This window comes from Leptidea sinapis, chromosome 46, assembly GCF_905404315.1.
Source record: "Leptidea sinapis chromosome 46, ilLepSina1.1, whole genome shotgun sequence".
In the NCBI taxonomy this organism is placed as follows: domain Eukaryota; kingdom Metazoa; phylum Arthropoda; class Insecta; order Lepidoptera; family Pieridae; genus Leptidea; species Leptidea sinapis.
The window spans coordinates 6,724,689-6,742,282 of record NC_066310.1 but is presented as its reverse complement, the minus strand read 5'-3'; the positions used below and the strand labels follow the sequence as shown (position 1 = coordinate 6,742,282).

The window sequence follows — 17,594 nt, the reverse complement described above, 5'->3', positions numbered from 1 at the left end:
TGCCCTGCACGACAAGGCGCTCAATGCACTCACTCTCGCGCCGGGAGCCGTGTCCGAAGTACTTAAGAATGCGACTCGTTGGCGTTGGTTTATGCCAAGTTCTTGAAGAATAGACAAAGCATTCTCCTCCAGCACCACATCTCCAGAGCACTGATTTTTTCTAAGAACAGTAAAAGATTAATCTTATTATACATAAATTACGCGACACGTTGTTTGTCCGCGATGGACTCCTAAACTAAAGAACGGATTTAAATGGAGATTACTTCATGGAGTGCAGTTAGGTCCAACTTGAGAGATAGGATACTTTTTATTTCGATTCATATCAATAATTCGACCCACAATTATTTTTATTCCCAATATTTGTTTTGTATGGACCTATTTTCTGTGAGAGAATTTAGTGACGCACGGTTTGACAGTTCTGCTGTGAAACAATTTCATTATAACAACAAGGAGCATTCGTTACGAAATAATTCTTAATGTTATGAAAAATTATTGACAAATAAATAAAAAATAGTATTTTATTTATTATGTACAGTACAACGTCTGTCGGGTCAGCAAGTAATAGGTATATAGATTACAGTACGTAGGCACAAGTATATTCATCACTATCCATGTAAGTATATTGGGTAATATTTTTACACTGAAGCAACCCCATAGAAGTCAGTCAGTCATAAAATATAACATTATACATCGCGCTTATATTGAGACGTAAGGTAATAAAATAATTTATTATGACTCTCACGTAGCGAGTGTTCTTTATTACCTACAAATATTTCACTTTCACCTCATTTTATTACCATTTCATTGAATATTTTAGTTTTAATTTGAAAATTACTTTTTAACGTCATGGAGAAATGGTCTAGCCGTTTCGGAAGTCAATTGGAACAGACGCAAAAATATTTGTATAAAATTTTGTCTGTACTTAATTCGAAGTCAAAGTCAATTAAACTGTATTCAATTAGGCATGAACTGAGTGCTTTTGAATCGTCACTAAGTATAAATAAATAAAAGAATGCTGGGAGACTTTGGGAGAAGAGCTCTGAGAGCAGAGCGCCATTTGTTTCCGAAGCGGTAGTAGTATCTAGTATATTAGAAATGACATCAAAAAGAATTCTAAAGGAATCAATTTTGAGAAAATAAATCCCTAAAATAAAATAAAATCCCTTAATGCCTTTTAAATATTTCTTTAAAATTACTGAATCTACCATAAAAGTTCGGGAAAAGTCGAGCTCGTGAGAAGAGCTTACAAGAAACACAACGGCCACTATTTTCAATCAAATATAGTATTTTACAATGGCTATATATAAACATAGCAAATTCTATTTAAAAGTACATAAGTAGCATAGGCCAACTAAAAAATATATATAAAAAATTGACTAGATCGTCGGCTGCTAGGCTATCTTCAGCACCAGATATATCAGTTATTGTAATCCCTGATTTCCAGTGTACAATCTTCGCTGATATGGTCTTCCTCCTATCCACTCGATACTTCTGCAATCAAATTCACAACCCATGCCACGGTTTTTTCATCCAAGAGGCCTATATGACGCCGTGGTCTTTTGGAAAAATGTAAATCATCTGTATGTAAAAAACTTCTAACCCTGTACATGCCAGGTGCCAATCTTCAGATTAGTCGGTAGATTTCGAGAAACAAGTACTTCATCTTATTCGTAGGTAAAACACAAAACAGTGGTTAGGACCGACGTTGGGCCTAAGAGACCGCGTCGTAATTTCAAAGAAGCGTTAACTTACCGAAATTATGTAAACCGGCACTAATACCACTAACCAACGGCGGAAAAACGCGGGTCTCACCTGCACGGGGAAGGGGTAACGATATGTCAACCCGCCGCGGCCTTACAGGCCCTACGTCGATACTTAGAGGTAAATGAATAAAATTGATTCAATTAGTAGGTTATTCTTATGCTTTATAATATCTATTGTTCAGTGTTATTATTATAAAGTTATTAGAAATTTCAAGGCACGGAGGGAACTTTAGATATAATATCAGAATGAATTACAGGTAACACAATTGATTCACCAGATGAAGTTGAGAATACCCTCATCCTCGAGTGCATAATATCTGGAACTTTAGAATTAAAATTATGTCTTATTTTAATATTAAAAGTAAGTTAAAAATATTAATATTCACTTTTTTGATATCGTTTAATATTTGTTCCATATGAAGTACCTATATATGCTATGAAGTAATTGATTTATTACTTATGTTCTGACCGTACACGCACACAAATGCAAAATTGTCTTAAGAGTTATTTACCTTTATATCACTGAGTAGGGCCAGATACGTACTTACTACATTATTATTTTTAACTTTTTATCACCCTGATAAATTTTATCCGTGCATAAATTCACCAATAAATTCACTGCCTCCCATAGGAAGTGTTGTCAATACAGGGTCGAACTAGGACCAGTTATCCGGTATTATTTGAAGATATTAAAACTATCCAAACTAAAGATATGCTTTTGGTATTTAGAAAACAACAATTGAGTAATCTACAAAATCTGCGCCATATTTTATCAAACTATTTAATTCATTAAGTTTTTTTGTTAAATAATATTATATTTATGTTTACAGTTGATTAATTGAGTGTTTCTGAGTGATAAATGAGTCCACCTCGGTCTTTAAGTTATATTAACGAGAACAAAAAGTTTTCCTTCGCCCCTATCATAATCTTTTTTTTTATAAAAGAGAGGGCAAACCCTCTCTTCTTCTATCTTCTAAAATGAGATCGATCAACGATCGAGAACGATCAAGAGGCTCATGTCATGGTAAGTGGTGAGGCAAAACCCCATGGACATCCAGAACACCAGGGAACAAGAGATTTGAGCCTGCCTTTAAGTTGGGAGTAGGTTTACTCTAATCTTAAAGGTCCCTTAGTCGTATCTCTATATATAATTGTAGTGCAACCGCTATGTGCAATTATTTTCCTAATGTTTTAAAAAGGCTGCATTATAGCTAATCGAAGACTTATATCAGATTAAATAGTTACTAACTCTGACGTTATAAAAATAACTTGAAATGTAATAAATTAAGAAGGAAGGGTGCTGAATTTAATCCAATCATAGATAACAGATCTGTGACGTTAGATTACGAAGTTGCAGCAAATTCACAGATAAACGTGTATCCACCACAAATTTATTGAAGTCATCACTAGGGTCCAACATTAATTTAATGAAATATAATGTTCTTGAATGTAGGAAGATCCTTAAATTTGTTCATGTTTCTGGCTCTGACGATATAAGAGCATTTCAATTTATTAAAACGAATTCTAGAATGATCTTTGGGACATGTTCTTAAAACTTTTTATTGTTATTCTTGGAATCGGTGTCCTTCCGCCGCAACCCGCTCTCGCCTCTCGCATCCTTACGACTCAAGCACATCTCACCTATAACTATGAATGTAGTAACACACCTATCTTGGATGACACCGACTCCAAAAATTACAATAATCGTAACTAGAATAATATTAATTAATTGGATTGTATAAAAATACGCAATTATTTTTATACTTTTTAGTGCACATTATATCTATTGTTTTGGAACAGTGTTTTTGAAGGCGGTTGTTTTTTGTTAAAAAAAATATTTTATGACTTTTAGTAAATTTTAGTGAAGTACACTAACTAACAATTTGTCTAAATATGTGTAAATATACTAAATTTTTCATTGCAGCAGTGAACGTAAGTACTTTGCAATTTGATTACAGACAGTGTTCCGTTACTTTGTCATGGATTCCGTAATAAGAACCTAACCAAACTCTCACCAAACTATCTTTGAAGTATATGCTTTCCAATAAAAAAAGAATCATGGAAATCGTTTGGCGCGATATTGAGTTATTCGTAAATTTACCATCCACTTTGCTATACGTATGTATGTATAGCAAAATTTAAGACTTTTATGGTTTTCTTATGGATTCCATTGTCACATCTGGACCAAATTACAATGCGACCACTCGGGAAGCACCAGCTTTCAAATAAAAAAAGAATTATCAAAATCGGTTCACCCAGTCGAAAGTTTTAAGGTAACAAACATAAAAAAAATACCGACGAATTGAGAACCTCCTCCATTTTTGAAGTCGGTTAATGAAACTAGATAATAAGGTTCATTGCTAAAATCAGGTAGTACCAGGGACCCCTCCTAGCTGTATCTATAGTTTTCAGCTTGATAAAATTATAAAAATGTTGTTTCGTTGCTCATAAGTTAGGCAACCATTTTGTATCACGTAGTTCCTTGCAAAGTAAGCGCACCATGGTGTGGGGGCGACGGTCACCATATTATTATGACAAACATTCCTTGGATGTGTGTAAAAAACCGACAGTTTCTAGATTATCGCACCAATGCATGGGCGACATTCCAATTCTTACCAAAGTGACTACAAACCTGTACATGACGATCATAAAAAAAGATAAATACATTCGCCGCCATGTAGAGCAATTAGGCTGGAATTTACATCACTATGACTATGACGTCACAAAGATGGCCGTCCACATCTCAACGCGCATGGATTGTAAAATCAACGTTAAAAACATTAATAAATGTCTGTATAGCAATACAAGGCTTATTACATATCAAGCCAATTAGAGGCCTGTTATAAATGACAACACATATCACTTCAACATAACAAAGTTGGATACAATTAATTTTATATTAGTATTTAGGGCGCAGCAGCAGCTAGTAGGTCTAACAAACCTGTCTTGTCATTTATAGATATAGCTCGCCAATTTGCGGTTATGCTTTGATATAAATTATTAACGTTTATGTACAAAAAAATAAGTTATATACGCTGTATTTAAGAAATATACCTCGTAATTTTTTGGTTGTACATTTTTTAACTGATTTCTCCATTATAAGTAATGTTACAGGGTCCACGTAATATTAAGTGATTTTTCGAAAACAAAATTTTATGAACGATGCGGGACTCGAACGCACGACCTCTGGCGTTCCGTGCCAGTGCTCTGCCAGCTGAGCTAACCGTTCGAGTGACGTATAGTCATAAAATCTTGTATGCTTTGTTCAACTCTCAGGCTGCTTCATCTACAGGATCTACTTTACAGTTGATAACCTGCATCAGAGGTCGTGGGTTCGAGTCCCACATCGTTCATAAAATTTTGTTTTCAAATTTTATTTGTGTATTAATCCTAGAAGTGAGGGGTATCACTTTAAAAACATAACACATTAAGTGATTGATTCATTACAAATGGTTTTATAAAAAAAAAGGTAAATATAATTGAAATATTATGGCGATACTACCATGATAGGTCTTAAAACGATTAGGACAAATAGTCAAGATAGGCAGGTGCAACTTCACGAAAGAGGTCACTCGCTGAATCCAACTCGGATGGGCAGCGTTCGGTAAACTCCGTAAAATCTTCTCGTTCCCAAATACCACAGTGTCTCAATAGAAAGGTTTTCAACCAGTGTGTGTTTCCAGTGATGATGTACGGAATGTAGACGTGGTCGTTAACTATGGGCTTTATGAGAAAGCTCATGGTCCCTCAGAGGGTAACAGAGAGGATTATAATCGGAGTTTTTCAGCAAGATCGAATCAGAAATGAGGAGATACTTAGGGAAAACTAAAGTCAACGACATAGCCGGGATGTTCACGAAACTAAAGTGGAGGTGGGCAGGGCACATATCTCCAAGAATCAGTGTTAGGGCAGAAGCCCTTGAATGGAAACCTATTTGAAGACGCTTTTTTTGGCCCCAAAAGATGCATCGACGATGTGGTTAAAAAAATTGCCGGGATAGGTTGGATGAGGGCAGCGCAGGACTGATTTTCGTGGAGATCTTTTGGGGTGAACCCTTGTCCAGTAATGGATGTCTTTCAACTGAAATGAATATGGCGAAAATAATCGAAATAATACGCTCCTATTAATGCGTAAATATACAGAAATACCTATTGAGTATTGAGGTGTGATTGAAGCTGTGAATGGCGACAAGGACGCTTGCTAAACTCAGGTCAAGATACCGATCTGTAAACGTAATAATATCTCTGATATAATACGAACTGTGCGAACACATTTATTCGTAAATTACTCCTTGTTTTTGCTTATCAACTAAAACCAAATAGTCTGACCTCACAACAATTAGCAATGTATATGAAATTGTTATAATTGTAACTAAGATTAAGGATTAGATGAAAATTAAATATATTATTAAATTATTATATAACTAACGAGTGCTAACCCCGTCTACTCTGCCTTTACATCTGCGAGATTACAATGCAGTGTCGCACAGGATTCTTAACTAAACCCTAAGTTCGGAGCGGCATAGTACGTAGGTCACAAAACAACAGGTTATAACCAAAATATTAGGTATATGGCTTTTCAAAACACTCCCCTTTACATTTTAAACATGTTTTCATGAAATCGAACCAGATTTTTAAAAACCACAGATCTGAAGGCTTGTTTTCTATGTGCTGATTGAACGCTATCACCTGCCTCTTCGGAATTGGTAAAAGTGAAACCTCTCATCAAATCTTTGATTTTGGGGAAAATAAAGAAATCACAAAGTGCTAGGTCGGGGCTATGTGCAGGATGGGTGGCGAATTCTACTTTTTTGGAAGCAAAAAATGACTTAGTTTTGTTAGCCGCGTGTGAAGAAGCTTTGTCATGATGTAGGAGAACGTGGCTTTTTGGACGTCTTTCGCGAACTTTTTTTAACACCGTGGGTAAACATTTTTTTATTACTAAGAAGGTTGCAAGGTTTTAAAAAATATAACATTCGAAATTCAAACAGTTCCGATTAGCTAGAAGTGCAAAACATTTGTGCCCCATGTAATTGCACTCGGCACTACAAGACATAAGATGTTTAATCATTAGCCCAGCAATTTCCCTAGCTACGGCACCTTCCAAAGCGAAATACAGCAATGCTTGCAAATACTGCTTCAAAGAAGACAAAGAAACCCTGTGCAACGAAGAAGAACGTTGCTATTTTCAAGAAGTGCTAAAGGAATGGAATTTACTAAAATTATTGTAAACAAAAAACGAATTGAAAAATTTCTACTGATTTTAATTGCTCTGATTGCAGATAGAAGTAATTGTAGATCATAATCATAATCGAAATACAGTAATGCTTGCAAATACAGCTTCAAAGAACACAAAGAAACCCTGTGCAACAAAGAAGAACGTTGCTATTTTCAAGAAGTGCTAAAGGAATGGAATTTACTAAAATTATTGTAAACAAAAAATGAATTGAAAAATTTCTACTGATTTTAATTGCTCTGATTGCAGATAGAAGTAATTGTAGATCATTTATCACTCGACTTTAAAGTGATGAAAAAGTCCTCGGGTCATATGTGATTAATTATATGTATAGCAAGTTTGTAGACAAGACATTGATTTATGTTTTGTTATTAACTGATTCGTTTTACACAGCTGCTAGCGCTGCGTAATTTATTTCAAATAATTATACATTCGGTGCAGTAATCAGTATTGGATTTAATATTAGAGAGAGTTCTATGAGATTATCAATAAATATTTGTTATTTATGGCGTTTTTACTTCGTGAGTTTACTTATACTTATGTCTAACAATATTCTTATTCTCAAAATTACTTACAAGATGTCTTAGGCAACTATACCAGCGGGAGGCTCCTTTGCACAGGATGCCGGCTAGATTATGGGTACCACAACGGCGCCTTTTTCTGCTATGAAACAGTAATGTGTATACATTACTGTGTTTCGGTCTGAAGGGCTCCGTAGCTAGTGAAATTACTGGGCAAACGAGACTTAACATCTTACGTCTCAAGATGTCGAGCGCAATTGTGGTGTCATAATTTTTGGGTTTTTCAAGAATCCTGAGCGGCACTGCATTGTAATGGGCAGGGTGTATCAGTTACCATCAGCTGAACGTCCTGTTCGTCTCGTTCCTTATTTTCATAAAATAATAAAAATAAAAAAGTTCGGTTTTGAAGTATTTTCAGATGATTAGTTTTAAAATAATAAATTTATTGTGAAGTTCTAATTGTTAGCTGGTTTCCAAAGCTTGAATAATATTCAAACGCATTTTATTATGACGCTCGTGAAAATGTAATTATTAAATCTCTTGCGATTTGTAGATTTTACGGTTACTTTTATTTTCCTTATGTCTTCCCACACTGTTTGTTATTTTAAATTTTGAATCTACTTTAGTTAAATGCCCTTAATTTTGATGTTTTATAGTATTTTCGTCTTTTATTTTAATGTATTCTCAGGTAGTATTCTCTTGGCAAGATATCATAACAATTCTAAATTTTCCAAACTTTTTGGTAAAATACACGATGAAATATTTTGGATATCTATTCTCAGTCACTTCTACTACTACCGAAAAAAATTTTTAATTTATTAAAGAAATTTCAGTAACGAAATAAGTTGAAACGCATATTTTTTATCTGTTTGTCGGTTCGCAATAATCTCAAAAACTACTGCACCTGTCTTCAGGCTCTTTTTACCAATAGATAGCGTGGTGCTCAAGGAAGGTTTTAATATATAGTTTGTTATGTTTTTTTTTACACTAACGATTTTTGTTGAAGGTGTAGGAAAAAAATTTGCCGTCTGGGAGCTTTCAACGAAAACGCTGTCGGAACCCTTTGAGCTATAGCAAAATAATGTATGGTGGAATGGTGTATCTGCCATACATCTAGAGAAAAGTCCTAGATAAAAAGATATCATATGCCTAACTCTTAAGGATAACATACTATATCCATTTAAATACTTTAAAAAATTGGCAATACGTTTTTTTTAAATTTTTAACTCTTAAATTATACATTTCCGATGGCTTTAGGCTACATTATTCCCAAATAATTACATATTTATCTATAGGCAGAACAGTCTCAATCGCATCAGATAGTTTAATAATAAACAAAACACTATAAAGAGAACATAATGTTGTTCACTTATTAATTTATGTAACGAGTACGCACTTTAATTAATATTGTATTATCCTTAGCGAATAACATGATATTAGATAATGCAATGGCTCAATCAACTTGCTTAAAATATGCAACATTTGCTAATCTCGTAGTCGAGCAACATTGCTCTATTACACTCGGTTGAATAAACTTTGATAAAACTAATTGGATTAAAGGTTTAACGTCACACAAAATTATTATTTAAACTGTTACTTTTAACTCAATGTGTTAGAGGTGTCTGAGTGGTTCAGAGTATGTCATAGAAGGCCAGTTTTGCCACAGTTTTTAATGTGTCAACGGGAAACACTCCGATTAAATATATTATATGATACTAGCTGACCCAGCAAACCTTGTATTGCGATATAATATATAATAATTTTTGGGTGTAAAAAGTATTTGCAACCGATTCTCAGACCTACCAAATTTATCGTACTACAATTATTGTAAGTATTGATCCATTGCCATCTTGCAACCCTATAGCGGATTTGTGGATGGAACAGAATAATATAAAAATCGCGATTCGAAAATAGGGGTTGATCCTAGAGGGTTGAAAGTTAAGGGTTGTATGTATTTTTTAATGTTGTATGATAAAAAAATAAAAACAAAAAATTACGTCCAAAAAAATTAATTTAAATTAAGGGGGAAACCCTTAACATTTAGGGGGATGAAAAATAGATAGTAGCCGATTCTCAGACCTATTGAATATGCATATAAAATTTGGTAAAAATCAGTAAAGCCGTTTCGGAGGAGTGAGGTAACTAACATTGTGACACGAGAATTTTATATATAAGATTAAATTACACTAGCTAACCCGACAGACGTTGTTCTTTACATAATAAATAAAATACTGTTTTTCATGAATTTGTCATTAATATTTCATAACATGAAGAATTATTTAGTAAAATATGCTCCCGGTTGTTATAATGACATTGTTTCACAGCAGAACGGTTTGACAGTTCTGTTGCGTTTTATTAACGATCCCAAATTATTTTGAAAATTTAATGTAGCGTTCACCAGTGGGAGGCTCCTTTGCACAGGAAGCCGGCTAGATTATGGGTACCACAACGGCGCCTATTTCTGCTATGAAACAGTAATGTATATACATTACTGTATTTCGGTCTGAAGGGCTCCGTAGCTAGTGACATTACTGGGTAAATGTAACTTAATATCTTATGTCTCAAGGTGATGAGCGCAATTGTAGTAGAGGCACTGCTTTGTAATAGATAGGGCGTATCAATTTTCATCAGCTGAACGTCCTGCTCGTCTCGTCCTTTATTTTCATTAAAAAAAAAACCAATGTCATCCGTGATTAGTGTAGCTTCCCAAAAATTTTTCAAATCGGATCAGTCTTGCAGATTCTACGCTTGTAAAGAAGAAATCTAGAATATAACTATATATAATTTCTTGTAACTAATTCTAGCAGGCTTTATAAGATACATAATAGCTTTAAGGGTATATGTATACACTTTTATAATAAATTCTCAGCCACTGTTCCGGCATTATCTATAAATAAATTTAAATGTCTTATAAAAAATGACTCTGTCGTAATTTATTCTACTCCACAGCTGAATATTTAAGTGATCGGACAGCCTGGGACTAGATTAAGATTATTTTATAGCAATAACAATGACAGTACAATATTGCATATCCTATATCTTTTAACGAGAAATTCTTGTATATATATAATTTGATTCTCGGAAACGGATCCAACGATTTTCATAAAATTTGGTATACAGGGGATTTCGGGAGCGATAAATCAATCTAGCTAGGTTTCAATTTAAGAAAATGTAGATTTATCCGTGTTTTAATGAGAAACTGCTACAATAACATTAGGATACAAAGGTAAATTTCGCTACTATATACCAGACTATAATAGTTCAGATGGGACATTGGGTGATCCGGAAAGCAGAAGACCCCGGTTCGAATCCAGATGTCCTATTAGTTTGTTTTTGTTCAAATTTTGTATATTCTTAAAAATCCGAGCAAGGCTCGGTCATCCGGATTTTTTTATTAATAAGAGCGCAAAAAGAGAATGCAGGGAGAGTTTCTTGCGCCGCTTCTTGTCTCTCAGAGCGCCATTTGTTTCCGAAGCGGTGGTAGTGTTAGAAATGACATCACAAAGCATTCTAAAGGAATAAATTTTGAGAAAATAAATGCCTTTTATGCCTTATATTATAAATTTCATCGTGAACACAAAATCATGCTTCGTTAAACCGTAAAGAGATCAAGGTTGAATATTTCATCATTCTCGAATTAATTTCGCTACAAATAAATAAGTAAAAAGGATGCGAAGGAAATTAGGTTTCTTAAATTCATTGAGTTCGTTTATCTTTGCAGACCTTTTTTGTAATTTTCCGGCTCAATTAGCGCGAGGTACTGTTACTGTAGCGACTACGATTAATTGAACAATTTAATTTACTTAATTTAGATTTTTTTTTTCTTTTTGCAAGACAGAAATGGACATCTGTTCTGATTTGTAAAATGGAAATTTTTAGTGTTAACTAAAATGTTAAGCAATGGTTTAATTTATTCATTTTGCATATTTTGTAATTTCTATAATGTGATGCAGACTTTTGAAAGTGTAGGTAAAATTTAATAAAGATAATTTGTTGTAATTATAACAAACACAGTAATTTGACTTCGTGTCATTTTTTGAAATATATTTTCAAAGCATATCAATATCACTTTATTCATGTAGGTAATTACATTAATGATTGTTATAAGTATATATACCAGTTACAATAACTTAGTAAAAGGTCAAACTTTAATGTGAAGAAGTCACAAGAAACTTATTGCCCCATTGAAATCAATATCTACAGATTAATATTTAAATTATTTTTATTTCAACCTATGTAAAGTGATGCAACAAAAATATTCAAACTTCATTATTTACACGAGTAACTTAAAGAATAAACGTAAATTAAATAATTTTATCAATTTAATATATTGTCATCGGTCCTCGATAAATCTGCGAAGTTTGAACGAAATCTGGCCGTTTAAAGTGGGTCAAAATCGCGCCCAAATGAGTCAATTACAAACAAACATGCAAACAAACAAACAATTTTATCAAATTAATGTATTGAAATCTACGAAGTTTGAACGAATTCTGGCCGTTTAAAGTGGGTCAAAATCGCGCCCAAGTGAGTCGGTTACAAACAAACATACATACAGGTGAAGCTAATAAAAAGCGTAGAAAAAACACAAGAGTTATTGAGTATAGTAGATGCAATAATCCGCACATACTGTAAATAGATGAAGAAGATGAATAATCATTCGAGAGTTATAATAACGATTATAAAGTTTTATAGAATAAAACCCGCTTAAGACAATTTCATATGGACCCAGCCAAGAACGCGTCTTAAGCGACAAACCGTATTATGCGGGATAACTACATATCATACATACATAGGGGAAAGTATCTACATTAATACCGATAAGAAATCGCTAAAATAGCGCTTATTTGAAACCATTTCTTAACGGTTTATATATAAAGCTTATATTTGTACAAAAAATAATACCGAATATGAGAAGAAAATTCATTTTTTCTTTACATTTTAATTTTATAAACACATTGCAAAATAAAATCACCAAAATACCCCTAACTTTTACAGTTGGTGCCATGCAAATCATTCAATATAGATAAAAAATGTATTAATTGTACACTAACGGCCGTTCCCAATATAATATCTACAGATAGAGATAAATTACTACCTTATACTGTCAGTAATTAGCTGTTTATAATCTGAAGCTGTCCCAATATACCCGATAAGTCATTCTTATCGCCTTATTGGGACGCGTGAATTGCAATTTCCTTACAAACTTCTATCGCTGGTAAGCTATACGTCGCCCCATTGACAGACATCGTCAACGATAATTACGATTTTTATCTCAAGTAAGAGATAGACTGAATATTGGGAATAGCCGTATTACTATTTAACAAGACATAGTTTTGTATAGAAAATTATATGATTTTTGTAATTAATTAAAGATGCTTCTTATTATCAATTAAATTATTAATAAAGCGATCTTGTGCGAGACAGGTAACCTAGCTGTGCTCGATTCGTCAAGGCCGTTCGCTCGGTCCCCAGCCTTAAAACATAGTGTGAATATATTTTAATCAGGTTGTTTAAAGTAATCACTTATATTAGTTCGACAGAAAGATTTTGATGCATTTGCAATTACAAGATTATCAACATAATTTAACTTTTGTAGTGTGTCTTTGCTTTGATTTAAAGAAGCTGCAAGGCGTTCATTAACATACACGTATGTTAATATATGGGTGATCGACATAATCGGAGACACATCTTCGTATTCAACATTATTGGATTTCGTTCGGTGCCACATTGTCAGTAATGGACAAACCCTGCAGTATCAGGGGTACCTCTTCTTCTGTTGTTGGCGTGTTAAATGGTATGACGAATCGTATTGTGGCTGACACACATTATTTTAGTATTTGTATTTTATCATATGTATATGTTACACAAATATGTATTTAAATATTTTATTTCATATTTATATATTAAAACAAAACACAATCAGACTTTACGCTAAAACACAGAAAATTCAGACAATCATACAATAATTATAATATTTATTATTTCATAACAGAGTCGCGGTATACGCGTAGTATGCGTACCGCGACTAAATAATCTGAAATTCTGCGGGTAGGCAAAATATTTTTGGTCATCTTAACTAAATACTTGAATGTCATTCGATTTATTCCATTGAAAGTATAAGCTCACGCATCTCATAACTGTAATTTCTAATCTTAATATATATATTTCTTGTGTGCATGTCACTGAACTCCTCCTAGACGGCTGGACCGGTTTTGATGAAACTTTCTGTGTGTCTTCAGGTGGATTTGAGGATGGTTTAGATTCACAATTGAACTACTTACTAAACGGCTGGACCGATTTTTATGATATTTTTGTGTATTCCAGTGAATTTGAGAATGGTGTGTGTCTTCAGGTGGATTCGAGAATGATTTAGATTCATAATTAAACTACCTCCTAAACGGCTGGGCCTATTCTGATGATTTTTTTGTTTGTTTCAATGAATTTGAGATTGGTTTAGATTCTCAACTCCATCCATATTATATAATTCTCCTGCTCATGTGTATGTTAGTGAACTCCACCTAACGGCTGGACCGATTTTTCAAATTTAAGACGTGTGTACAGGACAACGTCTGTCGGGTCCACTAGTAAAATATAATATTGTTAATTAATTTCTAAAGTATTGTATTTTGTGATTAACGTAGTGTATAGTATCAGTGTTTGTGTAAGTGCCTTATATTTTATATTCTCCTTCTATATATGGCATAATATAATTAGTGAAAAAGTTTTGCTGCTTTTCTGACTAAGGTACTGTACCCAAATTATTTGAGTAACTATTATATTCAATTCCCATACGCTAAAGTATTCTACTGTATATTATTGATCATGTCCCAAATTGTAAATTTGAAAATGCTGCGCCATTCATCACGTAGATGACTTCTTACTGTTTTTATAATGAAATTGCTCTCAAATAATGAACTTATGTAAATAAACATTGAAAAAAAAAAATTAAAAAGCTATGAACACTAGGGATCCTTTTAATCCGGAAAAGTGTGGAAAACAAAATAAAAGTCGACGCGTCAAACCAGTTAATCCCCGCTCATTATTCACGTAAGTTAGATCTCCCGACGCTCTAGGGTTGTCCCCCGTAGATTTAAATTATATCTATTATCAGAGTCTTGTTGATCAAATGGAATTAGAGGTACTATAAATATCAATTTTAGTATTCACAGAAAATCATTATTAGTCAAATTAATATCTATTTACTTACATACTTTTAATCTTTCCTTTTCTATTAGCGAACAACTAAATACTATTGTTTACTCTCTACTATTCTCTATATTCTTTTTTATTGAAAAGAGCGCAAAAAAAAAAGAATGCTGGGAGAGTTTCTTGCGCCGCTTCTTCTCTCTCAGAGCGCCATTTGTTTCCGAAGCGGTAGTAGTATCTAGTAGTATAAGAAATGACATCAAAAAGAATTCTAAAGGAATCAATTTTGAGAAAATAAATGCCTTTTATGCCTTTTTTATGCCTTTTACTACTATAACGAGTTTTATCTTCTACTACTAATACTATTTTTTATTTACTACCAGTATGTTGTATCTGTTTTATTTCAAGTTAAGAATTTAGGTCAAAGTCAAATAAACTTTATTCGATTAGGCTTAAACTAGGCGCTTTTGAACCGCCACCACAATTTTTTATTTTATTTACTGAATCTATTATATTTTCACAAATATGTCGGTCTCATACAGTCGATAGATAGTCGTACATGTACTATTTTCGCCCATCAATAAGGCTACTGGGAACCCAAGCGCTGGCAGCTTTTTCGGTCGACTGATAGCCAACGTGGAAATGCTACCAGTATTCTTGGTACACTTCCCCGTAATGATAGTTTTGATTTTATGTAATCATAGTATTGTAAATATAGTTATAAGATATGTTTTGTTTGGATAAGTAAAGGCTTAATAATTTTATGGAAATGTATACAATGTAAGGTATATAAGAAATTAAAATACAAGAATAAAAAAATATCAACAATCATAATATCTATGTGACTTCTATACAAAATGCACAACCCTAACAGAGCTATTATAATATAACATCGTATTGTAGCTATGTGGTTTTCTAGATATTTGTTACAATAAAACGTTATAACATTCCGGCTTGTATTGCAGCACTTATTAAAACTATTGAGTTTATTTTGTATGAAATACGAACTAAATAATGTTTGTGATGCCCCGTAGCTATTGAAATTACTGAGTTAATAAATTACATGTAACTTCGTATCTCAAACTGACGAGAGTGCGCACCGCTCAAATTTTTTTTAGAACCAAGAATCCTGAGCGGCACTACATTGTTATCTCGAAGTCAAAGTCAAATAAACTTTACTCAAATAGGCTTTAACTAAAATATTAACTAATAAATAATTTGTTCGTAAGGCGCTGCATCCAATGCATCGTGTTCAACGTGATAATGCGTTTTAATATCAAATGTTTCATTAAAGTAAAAAAAAAACGTATAAATATGATTCTATGTGAACATTATGGTGGTTATTACAGTTATATGTAGTAATCGCATTTTTTTTATAGTAAAGGAGAACAAACGAGCGTCCGCGTCACCTGGTGTTAAGTGATCACCGCCGCCCATATTCTCTTGCAACGCGCTTTTTTTGAAGGCACCCATGTCGTATCGTACCGGAAACACCGCCAAGGAAGCTCATTCCACAGCTTTGTAGTACGAGGAAGAATGCTCTTCGAAAAACGCACAGTGGAGGACCGCCACACATCCAGATGGTGGGGATAATATCCTAACTTGTGGCGTGTCGTGCGAAGGTGGAATTCGGCGGCAGGAATCAGATGAAATAGCTCTTCGGATCACTCCCCGTGAGAAATGCGGTAGAAGACGCACAATGAAGCGACGCGGACGTCTCTACGCAACGCCAAGTGATCCAGCCGTTCACAGAGCACTGGGTCCTCGACGATTCGAGCTGCTCTGCGTTGCACACATTACTTAAGCATCAAACATATACCATGATTTGTCATACGATGGACGATTCACAGTAACTGGGCAAAATTAATAATTAATGTAGTGAATATGTGTGTGTAATAGTAAAACTAACACCTTGAGCCAAAATCTTTTCCGAATGAATTATTTCTTAAATTGTAGAGAGTTCAAAGTTTTGTGCATATTTTACTTTCAGGATTTAGAAACAGCGTTTCGCTAACAATATTTGAAAACAAGGGCCTATTCAAATATAAACTGGAATTTAACACAACCGTGCTGTATTATGTATGAAAACAAATAAAAACCTCGAACCCAGCGCAGAGCTGCGGAATAATTTGTTGGAGTGTTATTATTTGCTACACTGCGAAATTCGTTAAGAAGACTTTATGGGATATTTAACTACAGTTATTATATTTTTTAAAACTTTAAACAAAAATTTTGTGAATTATGAACTATGAAGTACATATTTTTATAAGAATACGAGATGAGCTGGACGTTCAGATTATGGTAATTGGGACGCCCTGCCCATTCAATGATGTGCGGAAGTTCAAAAAATTCAGAGCGGCACTACAATTGCGCTCGTCACCTTGATACACAAGATGTTAACTATCATTTACCTAGTAATTTCACTAGCTACGGCACCCTTCAGACCGAAACACAGTAATGCTAACACATTACTGCTTCACGGCAGAAATAGGCGCCGTTGTGGTACCCATAATCTAGCTGGCATTCTGTGCAAAGGAGCCTTCCACTGAATAATTTTAGTGCATCACTTTACATACATCGTATAAAATATAATGTAAAATGCTGATGGCAATGAATTTCTTGCCATTTCTTCTCCTTAAAGCTCAAGCTCTGTGTCTTTTGACCTGATTGAATTAATGGTTTTCTTTCTTTCTTTCGAAAAAGTCTTGGACTTGTTATAGTTAGGCAATATACAATATCCCGTCCTCCTATAATGAAAGCTAACAATATGACGGTCGATACATCATTGTAGTTACTACTTATATAATTGTAGAGATAAGGTGACAATAAATCTCTATAATGTCAACTAGTGTCTTAAGTAGAGCCAAGTCACGTCTTTGCTCTGACACTCTTGGCGGTCGCAAGGCGCTCACTGAGCAAATTATCTATT

At 33.8% G+C, this 17,594-nt stretch overlaps 1 protein-coding gene across 3 annotated transcripts in view; it reads left to right on the top strand.

The window, feature by feature from the left end:
- LOC126977825 (high affinity cAMP-specific and IBMX-insensitive 3',5'-cyclic phosphodiesterase 8) overlaps positions 1 to 17,594 on the top strand; it is a 276,616-nt gene that overhangs the window by 145,088 nt on the left and 113,934 nt on the right. The gene's annotated exons all lie outside the window — the stretch shown is intronic.